Consider the following 14,638-nt stretch of genomic DNA (forward strand, 5'->3'; position numbering starts at 1 on the left):
ACCATATCCACATATTCCTCCTCAGAATGTTCCTTCAGCTGAATCAATCCTTGATCCATGAGCCGTTGCAGAGTGTCTTTAAAAGCTTCGTTGTGTTCTAAGATGAACCCCTTTATAAGTAGAGACCTCTTAAGTGGATTTATGGGGGAGCTTCTTTGTTGAACCAGCTCTTGCTCGGTAACTACCTCGATTGCATTGACTGCTTCATCATGGTGAGGCATAGGATTTGTTTTCACATTAGGTTTGTCAAAGGCAATTGCCCCTGACTCTATCAGATCCTGAACCTTATGCCTGAAGGCCCAACATTTCTCCAAGGTGTGTCCAGGAGAATTGGCATGGTATTCGCACCTTTCGTTGGCGTTGTATTTGGGTGTAGCCTATCCTGGAGGAGGAGGCGCCAACGACTTGATTTCCACCAATGATTCGCTTATCAGATACCTCAGTATTTCGATTTTGGACGTAGGCAAAGGATCAATTTTCCTTTGAGGGCCTTGGAACCTATTTTGTTGTGGTGGAAATGACATAGGAGGTCTAGATTCTTGATGCACTACTGCATTGGTCTCCCCTTCCTTCTTTTTCGCGAAGGTTGGGGTGGGCCTCTTTGAGTGATAAGAACCAGATGATGCTCCTTGTATCTTTCCGCTTTTAATCCCATTTTCGATCCTTTCACCAATAACCACTAGGTCTGAGAATCCTGAGGATACACTTCCGACCATTTTATCATAGTATGGTCCTTGTAAGGTGCCCATGAACATGTCTAACAGCTCTTTTTCCATCAAGGGGGGTTGGACTCAAGAAGCCATTTCCCTCTACCTTTGGGCATACTCCTTGAATGATTCATCTTTCTTCTGTGACAGATTTTGTAGTTGCATCCGGTTGGGTGACATATCCAGGTTGTACTTGTATTGTTTCAAGAATGTGTTAGCAAGGTAATCCCAGCTTTGGATATAGGATTTCTCCAATTGCATGTATCAGTCAACAGATGCTCTGCTTAAGCTATCTTGGAAGAAGTGTATCATCAGCTTTTGACCATGGACATAGGCAGCCATTTTCCTAACATACATGCGCAAGTGGTTCCTTGGGCATGTGAGTCCTTTGTACTTCCTAAAGTTAGGAACCTTGAATTTGTGTGGAATAGTCAGATCTGGGACTAAACTCATCTCGAAGGTATCCACATCGAAGACATCATACATTTCTATAGCCTTTAGCCTTTCCTCCAGTGCCTTGATTTGTCCACTATCCTTAGAGTCCTCCCCAGAGTTAGGGGAAGTCAGCTTGTATTGAGGTGCTTGGTTTGTGTCATCCGTGTCTCCATACTGTAAATCCAAGTAGTCCTCATCCTTAGGAGGATTGTTGACAGGGATGAGAACTGTGCGGGACACCCCCTCCTTCTCTGTAGTAGGTATGAATCCTTCCTGAGAAGCCTCTCCTTCCTCATGGGTTCTGATGACTCTTTTAGAAGAGCGGGCATTTTCTTTGTGAGGGTCACTACCCCGAACGTACCCCAACAACGGGTTACCATCATCCGGTATTTCCTCATACTGATCATGAACTTCCTTAGCCTTCTCCTGTTTATCCATGAGATCCTTCATAAAACTCAACATTTGAGTCATCCCTCCCTTGATTTCTTCCACAGTGCCTTTCAACTGAGTCACTTCTTCGCGAAGGGCGGCTTGATTCTGCTCTAGTTGTTCCATTGTTCCCTTCTTTTGAGACCTTGTTTGGTACGGCGGTATGGTTGCAATGGCGTGACTGGAGATAAAGACAATTTTTTCTTTTTAATGTTTTGCAAAAATAAAGATGGTATGCATGCTATGAATTTTATGTTTATGCTATATTCATGTCTTATCCACATTATTAATATATATATATATATCATTTTTATTTAAATAATCCTTTTGGTGAATATTATAGGAACAATGAGTAACATAGAAATAAACACACTTTATTAATTGAAAAACTAAAAAGGGAAATACCAATTCATTGTTGAATTACAAATAGAAATAGAACTGAAAATTAAACACCCAAAATAAATGCAACGAGGAAATAATAAAAATCTAAGAACGCCTTTGGATATCCGCCTTGAATTTGTCCACCATATCTCTACAAAGCTCCATGAATTCTTTCACTACCTCGGGAAGAATGGCGGGAGAAGATTCCGCTCTTTCTAAACTCTTCGGAATATCTTGGATTAAATAATTGCACAAGAAGACTAGTTTGTCATAATTCTCACGACATTGTTCATAATCCTTAAGCATTTTAGGAACCATGCTTACATGCTCACTTGCCGTAGAAACAATTGTGTATTGTGTAACACCCCATAATTTCAGTTTATTAATTTAATTTGGATTTAAATTAAATAATTGGAATTTTAGTATTTTTATTTGGAATTATTTGGAAAATGATGAAATATTGGCATTGGGCCTAGAGTGGTGGTTAGCAGTAAGGGGGTGTTAACTAAGCAAGCCCATTATAATATTTTATTTTATTTTTCATAAAATAAAGGAATTGGGAAAAGAGAAGCAGTAGAAGCAGATTTTGGAAAAAGAGAACACGTGAAAGTGAGAAGAGCCAAAGGGGGAGAAGAACTTCGAAGATTCGACTCTGAGGTAAGGGGGGATTCTTCGGGTTAGTATTCCTTATGTGATTGTAGGTAGTATGATTGATTAGGATTGTGGTCTAGTTCAATCGTACGTGTCGGGTTGGGAATTTTGTTAGGTTTTGATAATCTTGTATGAATTAACATGATTCTGTTGATACTTGTGATATATGATGTTAATACATGTCAATAACTTGTTTGAAATGTGTAATTGTGTGAAAATCAATGATAATTGTGTGTATGTTCGTATGTACCTGAAATTGGGGAAATGGGATATGGTAAATGCTGTCAAAATGGTGATTTTTGCTGTGCAGGTACGTAGGAACCGGTTCCCATGTGGGACGAACCGGTTCCCCCTTGTAAAAACAGAGAAATATGGATTCTGGGCAGCTGGGAACCGGTTCCCATGTAGGGACAACCCGGTTCCCCATAGTAAAAACCAGAGACGTGATTTTTGAAGCTGCCAGGAACCGGTTCCCACGTAGGGACAACCCGGGTTCTGCAGCATATTTTCTAAAAATGTTTTATCTTTAAAAACCCGTAACTTTTGATCCGTGTATCTGTTTTATGTGCCATTTTGGGCGCTGCGAAGCTAATGAGATGCTTTATTCGATGAATTGATGAAATGGGCAGTGGCCGACTTTATTTTAATTCAATTTGATTGTTGATGAACTGGAATATAGTATATGTATATGTGTTTATTTATATATGATTATTGGTACATGTTTTGTATTGGTGATGGGATTATGATATTCATTGGGTGATGTTGGTTTATAACATGTCGTAAATGAATACATGTTTTGTGATTATGTTGTTGGGTTTTTTTAACAATTTATTACATGGTGTGTAATGATGATAGATGTAACGATGTATGATGATGGTGATGATTGATGATTGTGAATATTAATATGTTGTTAATATTAATATGTTGGTTATGGTGGCAATTAACATTACTATGATGGGTATGTTATTGTGATGATGTGGTGTATGTATGTGAATGATTGAATGATGCTTATACTTGTACATACTTGTTGTGACCTTATTGGTAAGAGGTGTTAAGCGATGTTAAGCATCGGAATGATGATGATGTATGAAGATGTAAGTATGTGTCATGTGTGCATTATCCATAAATCATTTGCATTGGAAGGCTAATTCCCATTGTGCGGAGATTAGCGGGAAGTCATCGTGTGCCCATGTGGGGTGTGAGCGATGAGGCAGTAGTCGTGTGCCCATGTGGGGTGTGAGCGACTAGAGGGCAGTATCAAAGAGAGAAGTCCTGTGAATGTGATTCACGAATTTTGGTACCACATGCATAGTGTCAGTTGCATCATATGCATTGGTTATAACATGATTGGATGAGATCCAGTGTTATGCCTTGGTGTGTTTACATGATTGATGTATTGAGAAGATGTTGTTAATATAACTTGATCATTGATGAAATTGATGAGTTGTGGGCCGATGGCCAATATTGTTGGATTGATGCTTGCTTGTTGTAATAATTTCGATTATGTGTATGATTTAGTGGATGATAATTACTATGAGATTTTATTGCTTATGATTGCATAATGCTTATTAATTCGAATGAAACTCACCCTTACTTTGATGATTTCAGATTAAGGATGTAGCGGCGTCTTGATTGTGTGAAGATAGCTTGTAGGCTAGCCCGTAGTTCGTGTCGAGTCATGCTCTGATTGTAACACCGGGGAACGCTAGTTTAGAGACGAATTACTCTGTTGGCTTTGTTGTTTTATAATTGTATTAGAGTAACTTGCTTGAATGATGATGAATATGCAATGTTATGAATTATAATCCGCTGTGTTGAACATGAATTGTATTTATGTTAAATGGTTCCTCGTGTGGCATGACAAATGACTATGGTATTTTATGTTAAAGAAGTTGTGACATCCTTGTATTTCATGTTTACTCTGATTATTATTGTATTTTCCGCGGGGGTTTAGAAGGGTGTTACAATAGTGGTATCAGAGCATAGTCGGTCCTTGTGACCAGAGTCTTGTTGTTAATTCCTTTCGGTACGCGACATGTGTGTGAAACACTGTTGGTACTCAGTGTGTTCTAACTGTTTGCCTGCAGAAGTGGGATTGAAACTAGTGGGGGAGAAGCTATGCTTCTCGGATATGTCTCAGATGCAATATGTTAGAGTGACGCAGAGGACAGCAGTACAAGAGTGTAGAGTTATTGTTTTCTGAAGTGAAGGTGACATGGGCTGAAGACTGTGGTTGTTATTCAGTTGGAGTGTCTCGGAGTAGATGATGGTTATTTCTGAGAAATGGAATTTCGATGTTGTGATGCTTCAAGTGCTACTGATGGACTGTGATGTTGTTGTGTGAGTAGCCCTATGTGAAAGGTTGCCGTTGAAGCAGTGATTAAAGGAAGTATTGTCGTAGACCTTGTCGTAGGATTACTAGTAAGTAATTGAGATGATAGTAGAGGTTATCGATGTTGTTGAGAAAGTTTCGAATTGCGAGTAATGCAAAGAGACGAGTATGATCTCAAGGATAAGAAGGTTGATGATGGCGTACATGAATTTGGTTTCAGGATGTTGCAGAAATCGAACTTCAGCGATGAAATGTGTTGTTTAAGTTATAAGAAGTTTGGAAGCGAAGAGAGGTGATAAGATGATGTTAATAATGAGATTAATTTGAAGAGGATGAGTTTGGAGCAGAATTTCCGTAAGCAAATCGCAGGAAGATTGCTGAATCGTTATGAAATTTCAAAAATTCATAACTGGAGTTCTGGACATCCGATTTGAGTTCCGTTTGAAGCGTCGGAAAGCTAACGAGATGAACTTTGTTATAAAAATGGTTGCAGCAGCTGTAACATATTTAATTGTGTCAGGATGATGTTAGAAAGAGGTGAAGTTACGGTTACACATGTCCTTAGAACTAGACTTGTTCGTTGGTACCGCACGAGACTTCAGCGTCAGAGTTGAACGGATTGAAAGAATAATGAGAAGGCTTGTTGTGAAGCAATTTTAGGAATATGTGTTCCAATTGAGGAGTTCTGGAGATATCCTATAGAGTGTCGCAGCATGGCGTCGGTGTTGCATTTTTGGATAACAATTAGAAAATTCATGTCTTGAGCTCTTAGTGTCGGATTAATGTACCGTTTGAACCCATGAAGAGGAGAGATTATGTTCTACATTGTGGAAGAGTTATAAATACCATAGACTGGTCCTATGAGGAGATATGATGATGTCGGTTAAAGAAGCATGAACCAGTGTTGAAATAGGAATGCTTACTACCGCGACTGTTTGAAATGAGGTTGAATAGAATGTGACGTGGATGAATTAGCTGATAAAGATGATTTAAGTACCGAAGGATTTAAGTGATGAGTGAAGTAGTAGAGAAGGTGAAAAAGACTTGAAACTGTTTGTAGTATATTGTGATGCGTCACTGATGGGTTTGGGTGGTGTATTGATGTTAAACCAGTAAGTAGTAGCTCATGCGTCGAGACAACTCAAGGAGCATGAAGGGAATTATCCGACCCATGACTTAGAGTTGACGACTGTGGTTTTGTTTGTGGCGACATTATTGGTATGGTTCGAGATTGCCTCTAAAAATGTCGATGCTGATGGTGAAAGAGTTGGATTTAATTGAACAATTCAGAGAATTAAGTTTGGTATGTGAAGGTGCTCCTACTAATGTTGGAATGGGTATGCTGAGACTGACTAATGGTATTCTAGACGAGATTAGAGAAAGTCAGAAAGCTGATGTTGAGTTGATCGATAAGTCGACCTTGAATTACAAAGGTAAAGACAATGAATTCAGAATTGACGAGGATGGTGTAATGAGGTCTAGAAGTTGCAGTTGTGTTCCAGATGTTACCGAGCTGAAAAGGAATATTCTAGAAGAAGGACACCATAGAGAATTATTAGACTATGACAATGTTAATGAGTTTGGGTGCAAACTCGGAAAAGACACTATTATGTAGTAACAACGGTTTATGCTTAAATATGATTGTCGGCTACCTATTGACAAATTGAGGACTTGATCACCCTTAATCTCTTGTTGATAGTGGACGGAATCATATAGATGGTATGAGATTGCTTGTTACCTTAATGTTATAAGATGTGATGAATGCTAAGCTGTGAGAATAACCACTCACCATTTTATGGAAGCTTATGAAGAAGTGAATATGAAAAAGTGCAAAGTATTGGACGGTGACTTAAGACGAGTAGTCGTAGTCGTACAGCGAAAGTATGATGTAGAGTGGTGTTACGAGTGCTACTCGTGAGCAGTGAGGAATGAATATGTCGGAAATCCTACATGGAGAATATATGTTGATCTATAGGTTGGATTTGGAATCTCGTAGACATAAGGATGTCGTGCCAAAGGATTCGGACCCTTTTGAATAATTGCCGAGATGATGGATATCCTATTATGGTTGAATGTAGTTAATGAGTATGTGTTCGGAGAAGTTAAGACAACTAGTTGATACTATGTAATGCCATAATAATTTTGTACTGTTGTAAGGTGTTATGTAAATTTATGAATGTAATAAGGGATTATACTCTACAGAGGACGAAGTTAATTTGATTCTTAGTGGAGAGTGGGACTCAATTGAGCTATCTTGTAAGCAATGGTATATTGAGGATGATGAGCTATGTAATTATAACTACTGATGTGTGCTTGTTTCGATAGTGGGAATGTTTGTAATAGATGATGTAACTCGGGAATTTGCTTTGAGTAAGTGTAAGTATTACTTTATCGCTCAATTGGAAGAGTGTGCCTAAGGTTGGTACGTGGGTAAATGGAATCTATTACTACAGTGTTGATCAGTTGCGATCATACCATGGATTATGTAATTGTATTATTCAGTTGTTGAGCGTATTGTATGGATCGTACCTCGAAGTTTCATTGTTGTTAACCGTTGGGGTTATAGCAAGTGGTACACCTGGGGATGGTCAAATGCAACGTAAGAACTGAATTGAATGCATGAGATATGCTTGTGTTGGTTATGTCAGATGAATTTTGAGACTCGACCAAGAAGGTGTTAACGGAGAATGGGAGAGTCAAATGAAGTACTCTTATCTGGGACTTTTACTTGAAGTATGTTTTCGAGGACGAAAACTCTTTTAGTGGGGGAGAGTTGTAACACCCCATAATTTCAGTTTATTAATTTAATTTGGATTTAAATTAAATAATTGGAATTTTAGTATTTTTATTTGGAATTATTTGGAAAATGATGAAATATTGGCATTGGGCCTAGAGTGGTGGTTAGCAGTAAGGGGGTGTTAACTAAGCAAGCCCATTATAATATTTTATTTTATTTTTCATAAAATAAAGGAATTGGGAAAAGAGAAGCAGTAGAAGTAGATTTTGGAAAAAGAGAACACGTGAAAGTGAGAAGAGCCAAAGGGGGAGAAGAACTTCGAAGATTCGACTCTGAGGTAAGGGGGGATTCTTCGGGTTAGTATTCCTTATGTGATTGTAGGTAGTATGATTGATTAGGATTGTGGTCTAGTTCAATCGTACGTGTCGGGTTGTGAATTTTGTTAGGTTTTGATAATCTTGTATGAATTAACATGATTCTGTTGATACTTGTGATATATGATGTTAATACATGTCAATAACTTGTTTGAAATGTGTAATTGTGTGAAAATCAATGATAATTGTGTGTATGTTCGTATGTACCTGAAATTGGGGAAATGGGATATGGTAAATGCTGTCAAAATGGTGATTTTTGCTGTGCAGGTACGTAGGAACCGGTTCCCATGTGGGACGAACTGGTTCCCCCTTGTAAAAACAGAGAAATATGGATTCTGGGCAGCTGGGAACCGGTTCCCATGTAGGGACAACCCGGTTCCCCATAGTAAAAACCAGAGACGTGATTTTTGAAGCTGCCAGGAACCGGTTCCCACGTAGGGACAACCCGGGTTCTGCAGCATATTTTCTAAAAATGTTTTATCTTTAAAAACCCGTAACTTTTGATCCGTGTATCTGTTTTATGTGCCATTTTGGGCGTTGCGAAGCTAATGAGATGCTTTATTAGATGAATTGATGAAATGGGCAGTGGCCGACTTTATTTTAATTTGATTTGATTGTTGATGAACTGGAATATAGTATATGTATATGTGCTTATTTATATATGATTATTGGTACATGTTTTGTATTGGTGATGGGATTATGATATTCATTGGGTGATGTTGGTTTATAACATGTCGTAAATGAATACATGTTTTGTGATTATGTTGTTGGGTTGTTTTAACAATTTATTACATGGTGTGTAATGATGATAGATGTAACGATGTATGATGATGGTGATGATTGATGATTGTGAATATTAATATGTTGTTAATATTAATATGTTGGTTATGGTGGCAATTAACATTACTATGATGGGTATGTTATTGTGATGATGTGGTGTATGTATGTGAATGATTGAATGATGCTTATACATGTACATACTTGTTGTGACCTTATTGGTAAGAGGTGTTAAGCGATGTTAAGCATCGGAATGATGATGATGTATGAAGATGTAAGTATGTGTCATGTGTGCATTATCCATAAATCATTTGCATTGGAAGGCTAATTCCCATTGTGCGGAGATTAGCGGGAAGTCATCGTGTGCCCATGTGGGGTGTGAGCGATGAGGCAGTAGTCGTGTGCCCATGTGGGGTGTGAGCGACTAGAGGGCAGTATCAAAGAGAGAAGTCCTGTGAATGTGATTCACGAATTTTGGTACCACATGCATAGTGTCAGTTGCATCATATGCATTGGTTATAACATGATTGGATGAGATCCAGTGTTATGCCTTGGTGTGTTTACATGATTGATGTATTGAGAAGATGTTGTTAATATAACTTGATCATTGATGAAATTGATGAGTTGTGGGCCGATGGCCAATATTGTTGGATTGATGCTTGCTTGTTGTAATAATTTCGATTATGTGTATGATTGAGTGGATGATAATTACTATGAGATTTTATTGCTTATGATTGCATAATGCTTATTAATTCGAATGAAACTCACCCTTACTTTGATGATTTTAGATTAAGGATGTAGCGGCGTCTTGATTGGGTGAAGATAGCTTGTAGGCTAGCCCGTAGTTCGTGTCGAGTCATGCTCTGATTGTAACACTGGGGAACGCTAGTTTAGAGACGAATTACTCTGTTGGCTTTGTTGTTTTATAATTGTATTAGAGTAACTTGCTTGAATGATGATGAATATGCAATGTTATGAATTATAATCCGCTGTGTTGAACATGAATTGTATTTATGTTAAATGGTTCCTCGTGTGGCATGACAAATGACTATGGTATTTTATGTTAAAGAAGTTGTGACATCCTTGTATTTCATGTTTACTCTGATTATTATTGTATTTTCCGCGGGGGTTTAGAAGGGTGTTACATATTGCCTTCTCCAATAATCCTTTTCATCCCTTGTCTCCTCAAATAGCTCTCTTTGTTTTACAAATACTTGCCTAAGTGCGGCCAAAGCTAGAAGTGCTCTATTGTGCTCATTGGTGCGCTGTAAAAGTGCTTCTTCCGTGGTCAATCTCCTTGTGCGCTCTTGTCCAGAATTGCGGGCTTCTTGAAGGTCATACTTGAGATTCCTTATTTCCACCTCTTGATCTTTAGTGCTATCAGTTAATTCAAAGACTACAACTTCTAGATTTTTCTCGGACTCTTCTTTGTCACGGGAGGCCTTTTCATAACGCCTTATCAACCTTGCAATTTCTGCACCTTCTTGTTCTAACCTTTCGTTATGTGCAATTAAATTGAAATTAGCACTTAGGACGCCTTCTGTTGCACGCTTCCTTTTACCTCTTTGTCTATCGTTCTCTTCCTTAATTGCTTGAAGCTCTTGGTTCTTCTCTTTAAGGTCGAGGCGCAGTTGGCTCTTTTCATTGGTGAGTTGATGTATGTCAAGCTCCAATTTTTCCTTTTCCTTTCAGGACGCCTCTAAGGCATCCTTGATTCCTTCTATCTCTTCGATGGATAGAGAAACATGATTAGGAGAATCAGGCTTGTATGCGGGTTCCACAACAAAAGGAAGTAAAATCTTTCCAACTCTTTCTTGAACCCATTTAGTGTAAGGCTCCATAACAATGATGTTCTTTGGCCCAAAGATCTTTGTTTGAACATGCTTCCAAGCTTGAATTACTTTCTTTAATGTCCTAGGATCACCTTTTCCGTTGTCATGCAAAATCAATTCCTCCACTTGTTGTTTGGAAGGCTCACGATCCATAGAATGACCCAATTGGTGTAATGCTAACACGGGGTTATAATTAATACAACCTAAAGTTCCCATTAAAGGCACATTGTTGAATTCTCCACATTTGTAAATAATTCTATCGGAGTTTAATTTCCTTGCAAACCAGAAGATAGAATCCTCTTTGAGAGCCCTTAGTTTCTGAGACCATTCATGCCTGGTCAAATCTTTGATCAAATAACTAGCTTTGTAAAGATGAGAACGCAACAAGAGTACAATAAATGAACGCAACAAAATAACATTCCCTTTTTCTTTTCGCATCGAGAATGGATGGCATAGTAAATATTAGCAAGGATAGTAGGAGTTGGATCCTCATCTGAAACCCTAAAGGATGTAAAAACATGAATCGCAGCATTATCGACATACTCCGCCTTCTTAGGCAGTAAAATAACACCAAAAATTAAGAGAGCCAGAAAATGTCCACAAATGTCCCATTGTTTCTTTTGAGCATAAGACATAGATTGAGATTCCAAATAAGTTCTCCTAATCCCATGTACATTACCATCAGTCTTGTAATTAGATTCTAAATCCGCAGCAGGCACTTCTAAGGCTTTGGCCAAATCAGCAATTTCAACCTTCTTTCCAGCACATGTATAAAATCCCTTTTTAATCCTTGAAAATCCTAGCATAGTATCCATTTATTCCAAGATAGGAGGCAACTGAAAATCCTGAAATGTAAAACACCTAAGCGGAGGATCATAGAACTGGACCAAAGCGGTGATAGCTTCCTCTTGAACCTTAACCTTAAGAAAATCCAAAATGTCACCATAGCAACCCACAAACCTGTTCAAAGCATTTGATGGCATTTTATCCTTGATTATCCTTAACTTCTTGATATCAGGCACTGAGACGGTAAGGTGGATGATAGGCTTCTTAACATTCATTTTCCTGAACATTCACCAAAAGAATTATTTTTTTATTATCCTTTTTTCTTTTTTTTACCTGTGGATAAGACATGATAAAATAATGCATATGATGTATGATGCATGCAAACAATTATACACAAAAAAATAATAATAATCATAAGAAAACATATATTTAACACATAATCACATAAGCCTTAGGTTCATAGGTTCGACGTAACGGCTCAGGGAGCCTACCCTTCCCATGGGTATGCTCTAAAAGTTCTCATGGGGTCGTTCGTACTTAATCAATACCTAAATGATTAGGGTTTCATCACAAAATTATTTACTAAGTGATTATGTTTAGGAAATCAAAAGAAAACTATATTTTAAAGTATTTAAAAATACTTAAAAATATACCATTTTAAACCTAATAAAAATACATCAAATAAATAATATTTTTGGGATTTTTTGGATATTCATAAAATAGGTATAATAAATGAAAAGTGTGTGAAAAATTAAGTGAAAATTATTTAATTTGATTTGTGAAATAACTGAATGAAGTTGGTGAAAAAATTGAAAGAAAATAGTGTTAAAAAAAGAAGGTTTGGTCCCATAGGGACTTGAACTCGTGTCCTTGAGGTCACCACTCAAAACAATAGCTAGCTGAGCCACGCACGCGACTTGTCAACCAAACACCTTCATTTTAACATATTTCAAACTTTCCCAGAAAAATTCAAATTTGCGCGCCACCATGTTCATCTTCAACCTAGAGCTCATAATTTTTGAATTTTCTATCTCACTCATTTCTCAACCAAATGGGATTATGTAAACATGGATTTCACTCGGTTTTCAACAAGGATCATGATGGTGGTCTTTGATTTCATTTATTTTGAGTGTAATTCAAAATTCACACACATAAATCATAAGAACCCTAAAATTAAAATTTAATATGAAATGACATATACGTATGATATGATGCAATTGATTGAGGGTTAATGATCCTCATAGGTCCATAAACCAACTGGTATCTTGAGTTTTCATTTATCATTCGTTAATTATAGAGTTTGAGTTTATGAAGCTTACCTTCAAAGTGAGAATCGAGCTCTGGGAAAATGGTGTTACAGAGCCAAAGTGATGATCCAAATAGCTCCTATGAACTTAAAGGAATATGTTGAGATGCTTAGCTTGAGCTTGAACCTCCTGAAACTCGGGTCGCTCGGCGCTCCAAGTTAGTAGCGTGACATCTCCTTGCCCGGTTGACTCGCCCGATAGAGGTCTGTAAGCGCGCGTTCGCTCGGCACTCCAAACACTCGCACTGCGCTCCACACCAGAATTGGAAAATTCTGTGTGTTTTCAGCACCTCTCATACCAACTCCAATTCGATTTTAACCAACCAAACTCATTTCAAACATCATTTTATCACAAGTTATGGGTTCCTATTCATGTTTCTAGTCATAGGTCATCCTTACAACACATTGAATCATGAAAATTCACAAAATCACATTGATTTCTCATAAACCCTAACATTTAACATTTCATAAAAATGAAAGATGAAGAGATTGCATAAAAAATACATTACCCAATCCTGTAACCTTTATTAACTTGGATTCTAACCCTTACCTCTTGATTCAAACCACCCTCTTGATGAAATATACAATCCTCTACTCTTTGTTCTTATCTTAGCCTCGTTTCTCCTCTTACTCTCTTTTCTTCTAATTAGGTTATTACCTCACAAACTCTCTACTAGCTTTAATTGATATTGGGCTTAACCCACCCAACTATTCTTTCTAACTTAATTAGGCCCATTTAGGTAATTCACTATTATTCTACCAATTCCTCAATTAGCTAAATTAACATTATAGCACATAACTAATTAATTATCACCAAAAAAAAATTAAATAAAGCAAATAATTACCACAACACCAAATACTGCTAATTAAATAAATACCTAATAAAATTGGGATGTTACACCTCTCCCCCTCTTAAAATATTTTCGGCCTAAAAAATTACCTCAAACAAACAACTTCGGATATAATTCCCTCATCTTATCCTTGAGTTCCCAAGTGATATTGCCATTGGCTACTCCACCCCATATCACTTCCACCAAAACAATTTCTTTACCACGAAGCTTCTTCACCTCTCGATCTTCAATTCGCATAGATGATGTATCAACTGTCAATTTATCTCTTACTCGAACATCATCTAATTGAATAACATGCGATAGATCCATCATATACCTCCTCAGTTGAGACACACATGGAACACATCATGGAGATTAGAAATCGACCGTGGAAATGCAATTAGATATGCCACTTCACCTATCTTCTTCGAAATTTGATAAGGACCAATAAAACGCGGCGTTAACTTACCCGATATTAAAGCCCTACCAACACTCGTTATCGGCATAACTCAAAGAAACACATGTTCATCCTTCTCGAACTCAAGTGACTTCCTCCTCTTATCATGGTAATTCTTCTGACGACTCTGAGAAGCCTTCATCTTCTCTTAGATCATCTTAATCTTATTCGTAGTCTCTTGAACTAACTCGGGTCCAACCACATCACTCTCTCCGGATTCATACCAACACATAGGAGTTCTACACCTTCTACCATACAAAGCTTCAAAAGTTGTCATTGAAATACTCGAATGGAAAATGTTGTTATACGTAAACTCAATCAAAGGCAAGAAACTATCCCAAGCTCCTCCTTGTTCAAAAACATAAGACCTCAAAAGATCTTCAAGTGACTGAATAGTCCTCTCGGTTTGACCATCAGTTTACGGATGATACGCCAAACTCAAACGCAAGTCCGTACCCAAAGCACTTTGCAAACCTTCCCAAAATCTAGAAGTAAATATTGGATCTCTATCCGAAACAATACTCGATGGAATACCATGCGAACAAACAATCCTCTGGATGTATAGCTTAACAAGTCTCTACATTGAATAATTCATCCTCATCAG

This window comes from Vicia villosa, linkage group LG5, assembly GCF_029867415.1.
Source record: "Vicia villosa cultivar HV-30 ecotype Madison, WI linkage group LG5, Vvil1.0, whole genome shotgun sequence".
In the NCBI taxonomy this organism is placed as follows: domain Eukaryota; kingdom Viridiplantae; phylum Streptophyta; class Magnoliopsida; order Fabales; family Fabaceae; genus Vicia; species Vicia villosa.